The following is a 6,298-nucleotide window of genomic DNA, read 5'->3' as shown; positions in this document are numbered from 1 at the left end:
AGTGAACTTTCTCACAGAAAGTTTTGGACACTAACCTTAACTGAGAGTTGCACAAGTGCACTATCAAGAATGCATGGTTAGACTAAACCCTAGGTGCAAAGGATTATAGCAAATTATAACCACAAAAATCCCATGGCTCCACCTTCCCTCTGCCCTCCATCTCTCACAACAAGAACCATGTGAGACTAGGAATAAGAACACAATGTGAATTTGAAAAAAAATAAATTCAGCAAAGCTAGAAATTAACTTGGATTTTCTAAAAGCATTGCTTGTACTGCTCTCCCAGATTTCCAGGGTGACAGTGTGACGTTACCAGGCAATATTCGCCAATGTACTTGCCTAGTTGTTCAGAGATAAACATAGTCCTGAGCAGCACAGCAAAACAAAACAACTGAGGCTCTGTAAATATATCACTTGGATTAAAACATCCATTTACCTTCAACAATAAAAGGAGTCTCTTTGCCTTTTTATGCTACTATTACCACAGTACTGAGTGAAATCTGAGCCAGAGATTCACTACAACCAGTTTTGGCAACATATTTTGAAGTTTGATAACAAGTTGTAGGTGAGGGAGAGGTCATGGAAAGCACTGTTAGGAATGCCATTCATAAGGAACCAAGGAAAACACTTATCTTGCATGTGTTTTCAGTATTCTTTATGGATATATTTAAAAACTTACTCCATTATCATAACTACAAACAGCCAGACTCACAGCTGATACCATTATTCCTCCCAACCCTTGAGTTTTCTTAAGCACAACCCCCCCATGCTTGTTCTCAAATAACTCAAAACAACTTTGTGTGATATCAGATAAACATTGTGCTTTAAAACAATAAAACAATGAATCACAAATGCTTAGCATTTCAGTACTTAAAATTGAATCAATACTTGCATCTCTGTTTGCCAAAACACCAGGCATTAATAGAGAAGTGCTGCAGAACCACTAGATATTTATTGTAACTCTTTAGCAACCAAAGGTCGGGGTCTGAAAGGGAAAATTAATTCAATAATGCTGCTGAACACTCATCCGTCCTTCTGTTCTACAGACGTAAACTGATGTATAGTGAGATAGAAACCAGAACCGACAAAGCAGCTGATTTTGACAGTGTGTAATTACAAAAATGTGACTAATTAATATGAAAAAATCTTTAAATGCCTCTCAAGACTGCTCTGCTGGGCATCAGAAAAGCCAGAATTGCTGTAAAGTAGTAAGCAGGAAGATCAAGTGGCAAGAAACTGTAAGCATACTGGTTTTTTAAATTAATTTTAATTTGGCCTGTGAAACATATATACCAAAGGCTACTCCTACAGCAGTACAAATACGTGGTTTTTTCAAAATAAAAGCTTAAAAAAAACCCAGGCACTTCCTTTCCATCTTTGCCCTTCTCATACAAAGACCTACTGTTCTTTAATCCAAAAGCAATCCAAATGATTTGCTGGAATTAACTTCTAACACTGGCTAATTTGTTTTTATTCTCATTCTTCCTCAGTATTTCACTTCCTTATTAAACAGCTGCCACAGAATAGCACTGTAAACTGGGAAGATGACCAGAAAATGCTTCCAGGGGACATTATAGCAGAGACACTTCCTGCCCAGCTGAGAAGTTGGCTATAGATCTGCCTCCTACCTCCGCTGACCCCCCAAGGCATCACCTTCACACCAGTAATTATAAAGTGCTCCTCTCAATCCACAATTATTCTAACGATCACATTACATGATAATGACTTTGTAAGTCAAAACAAAGCTTACATTTAAAATTAACCAACGAATTTCTCACTATTATCCCTATTTTCCCTGATTTCATGCAGCATCTCTATTAGTCTGTGTTATGTCAAGAATGAAATGCAGGGTATTTTCTTTCAAATGCTTTCAAGGAAGTGTTAATGGAATCAGAACGTAAGAAGAGGTTCCACACCAGGGCCACTCATTTTTGAAAACAGTGATGCTGAAAATTGGGAGTGCTAAAATACTAATTCCACTTGACATTCTGATGGCATCCAGCCAGGGACTCAATGCCAAAATCCACCACAGAGCTTTATTTGATTGCTTAATTGTTTTACAAGGCCAATTCGCAGACAAGCCGCACTGTAAAACTTCCATATGAGAATGCAAGAAATAGTCACTTTTGCAAAGCTCAAGATTACTTGCAAGACAGGAGATTGACTTTAAATGTACAGAATTGCAGCGTGAAATCCACCTCATTTGTTCGAAGGCTAAATACCTTCTTTGTCTTTAAATAAATACAGCTCCTTCCACTCAAGGATCAAAGTACTCCACAAGCCTAATGTCCATGGTTCTCCTAATAAAGCACACATCATTATCCTCATTTTACACATTAAAAACTAAACCAGAGGTTAAGTTACACAGCCACCATGACACAGCGCATCTGTGACAGAACTGCTTTCAGTCCTGAGCTCTAATAATGAGCAGAGGTAGGGTTTGAACACAACAGTTCTGCAGCATGACTAGTGAGAATGTTCCTGGCACTGGCACTCACTACGGTTGCCGGCCTGTTTCTTTTACAAAATCCCCTTCTCTTGAAATCAAACAGCACCTCAAAAGCAATCCTGGACAAGTTTTATTATAAACCTTACTTAGGAAAATCTGGTGTGTGTGAGCTTTTGATCCAGTTCAACTAAAACAACATAAATCAAAAGAGCACATGCTGAAGGGGACAGGAATAGCTAGAAGGTAACATAATCCGTTCATCACAATTTACCCAAAAGGTCATAGTAATGACTCTCAGAAGCTGTTTTAAAAACAAATTAGGATTATTTTAGTGAAGGTTATGCAAACTGCTGTTACATGTTCAGTAGTTTTACCGACCCCTTACCACAATTTCAGGTTCTCCGGTCATATTTTCCACATTTGTTTAGCCTGCTCTTCTCCCTCTCATTCCTCTCAAATTCATTAAAGCCAGCAATTGTGGCACTTGTGGCAATTCATGGACGCACTGACAGACGTTGTCATCACATTCATTTATAGTCTTGTCTTAAATTATAAGGATTCATATAGCAGTTCATCAGTCATATAGCAGCTTATCTGTCAGTCATATGAAGAGATGAGCATAGCATCCTTCACCCACCTCCCTCAGCAAAGAATCACACTGTGACAATCTGGATGTTGCCTAAGGAATAAACATAGAAATTCCAGATTCTTGCCAAACTGCACTCATCAGATTTACTGTCAACAGACATAAACATAGAAGTTATGTCAAACAAGCAAAGTTACCTCTTCTAAAAGCAGGTGATTTCAGTTTATCAATGTGGTTTAGTGCTACACAGGGCAAAGCTACAAAACAGCTGTAAACCTTAAGTTGAACTTCCCGCTATTTCAGGAAGACTGCACAAACGAACTGAAGCCCCCTTTGCATTTCCAAGTTTCTCTGGCCTTTTTCTTTTGATGAGTTAAGCGTGGTCATGTTAGCCCATCAATGCCAGAGGCACACCACAGCTATTAGCTTAAAACTGAATCAATTGCATGCTCTTTGGAAGATGCTGGTCTGCTGAAAATGAAGTTTTAGCTCTCGTGAAAATGAATTTGTGCATATCTTCATCTCGAGCCTCACACAGAAGGCAAACATAGAGTGTGTGTTGGGCCAGCTCACAGCAGCTCTCTTGCTTCTGGGCCAGTTATTCCAAATTTAGGCTTCTCTAACACTTTCAGACAGTCCTGAAGACCAGCAGTCTGGATCACTGAAAGACAATTCACACTGATTTTTACAATCTTATCTAAAGAAAACATGTTTTTACTAGTATGATATGTATCTGGTTGCTGTGCTGTTCTCAAAAGAAAACCAGGAGACAAGCCTTTCTTTGATCAACATGAATACTAAACAGATTCTAACATTATGTAATAGAGACCAAATAAGCATATGCAAACATAATGGATTCATTACTGATTAGAGAAAATGTAAAGTGTTTAATCATTCATAGATCTAGTCTTAAATGCATGCTAAAGTGTACTCAGCCAAAAAAGGAACGTAAATTCAAAGTACAGACCTGTTACATGCATGTAATGAAGAATGACTAAAGCTTTCCTGTTATTTTTAAATTTAAAACATCTAATCCTAACTTTTGTTCATGAAGTACTAGACTGGAAATTTTTATTTAGGAGCAAATTTCTAAGAACTGTGCTCCTTTGATGTATATGTTCATGTACGTTGCTGATATATAAAATCCAAAAATCTAACACACCACAACCTCCCCACTGAATAAAAGTTTAAACCGGTATTATGCTAGAAAGAGAGATGATATTGAGAGCAAGAAAACCAGAAATAACATCAGAATTACCACAAGACAGTATGGGGTACAATATGTTTCACCATAATGTGTATGACTACAATGAATAATATAGCTGCCTGTGCAATAGCTTTCTGTATAGCTTCATCTGCCATAAGCTTCTGCTGAATGGAAAACTACCGATTAAGCTGATTAATTACTGATTAACCACTTAAAGAATAGCTGTAGTTTATTAAATGTAATGCTAGATTACTTTTGAAGCATAAAACCCCCTAAGAACTGATCATATATAATTTTCCCAGTTTTACAAAGAATATGTCAAAAGCTGTTAGGTTGTACTGCAATACTGGACAAATAAGCACAGGCAACAATTACAATCTTAAGACTTTTACAAGTATAACTCTTCCATTACAGAAACACTGTTTTGCATACACATGCAGGAGCTGACAGATGCTCATATGCAAAAGAATCCAATTACCAAATTGAGGCCTGAATTTATACAGTTTCATGTAGCAAGACACCTCAGCTGTTCTGAAATGCCTGCTCTGTGCAGTGATTTGCCTCTATTGAAATGTTTTGGCTTCCCTCCTGTGGGTTAACCAGAACACCAGTCAAAGCAAATGAGAACGTGAGTGGCAAAGGAAACTATTACAAAGCATAAGTAAGTTTGATCAGACATACAAGTTGAAATAATAGGAGGAAAATCCTCTTAAGAGCTGTCAAAGTGTCATTTGCAATAGGAACAAGTGCAGGGGAAAAAAGTACTTCTCTGAAGTTTACACTGACAGCTTCTCCTGAAACGTCACACTGACAAGCCAGACTGTCCCAACCACGACTACATTCGATATGAAAATCCACCCTCCGGGTGGCTACAGAGATCTAAATGCCAACAAGGAGAACTCTCATTCACTCTCAACCCTTCACAGCAAAGACTGAAAACCAGTTCCCCGACGCTTCAATCAGGGAAGTTAAACGGCGACTCCTGCGCAGCACACGTGCCATCCCACGGATCACCTTACTCCACAAGCACACATCAGCAGCTTACGGGAGCTCAGGATCTAACCCAGTTAACTCAGTGAACAGGATCACCTATCTTTATTCCACGAGATTGGACGTCAACATGCTGAAGCTATGGATACGGATGATCCGTGCAAGTGTAGTTACGTACCAGATACGTGCACGTGTTCTTCATAAATGTATTTATAGATACATACACACACATACCCAGAAAGGGAGCACTTGCTGGCACAGCAACCCTCAGGATACTGCTCACCAGAGCCTAGGAGGGTACGTGAGTTTCCCTGGTTTTATTCACGTGCTTAAGCACCTCCTACTGACCAATTCTTGAGACAGAGGCTACGCAAGGCCGCCCTTGGGTACCACACAGCAAGGCCTTCTGCTGTTCTCATCCCCACGAGTTCCACAGTTTGGACACTACTAATTAGCTCTTTTCATATGAGAACTCTGGGAAGTTTCGAAAAAAAGACCTGGAGGAGGAGGAGAAGGCTTTACAGGAAAGCATTACACTGGCTGTTCCAGGCAGCAAGGAAAGCATCATGAGCGTATTTGCTGGCTGAGCGATTCAGAGTTCTGGAAGAGGATGGAGGAGCGAAAAATGCAAACAAGGAGGAAGAAGAGAATCTGGCAAAGGTTGGTGTCCTCCAGCACATCTACTTCAGTTTCGTTTTGGATCAAAGCTATAAGTTACAAGTTAAAGCCTTGTTTTGAAAATATCTGACTTTACTGCGTCCCTATTTCAGAATTCACGCTCAGCCTATCTAAATAAAACCATACCTAAAGTCATACCCACACTGCACTTTCCTTCACATTGTGCAAACAGTTAACAAAAAAAAAGTAAAATAAACAGTCATTAGTCACTAGGATTATGCAAGAAGGCAAAAGAGGGGGGAGCGAAAACCAGAGCCCTACGGTAGCCACACATTCTTGGAATGCCAAGGAAAGCCTTGGGCGCGCTTCACCTTGCAGCGATCGCAGGGAGCGGGCACGGGAGCACGGCGGGGAGCCCGGAGGGAAGGAAGCAAAGGGAGCGGACAAG

The sequence above is a fragment of the Manacus vitellinus genome, unplaced genomic scaffold (assembly GCF_001715985.3).
Source record: "Manacus vitellinus isolate BGI_N305 unplaced genomic scaffold, ASM171598v3 scaffold_21_pilon, whole genome shotgun sequence".
NCBI lineage: Eukaryota > Metazoa > Chordata > Aves > Passeriformes > Pipridae > Manacus > Manacus vitellinus.
Note: the sequence above shows the minus strand (reverse complement) of the source record.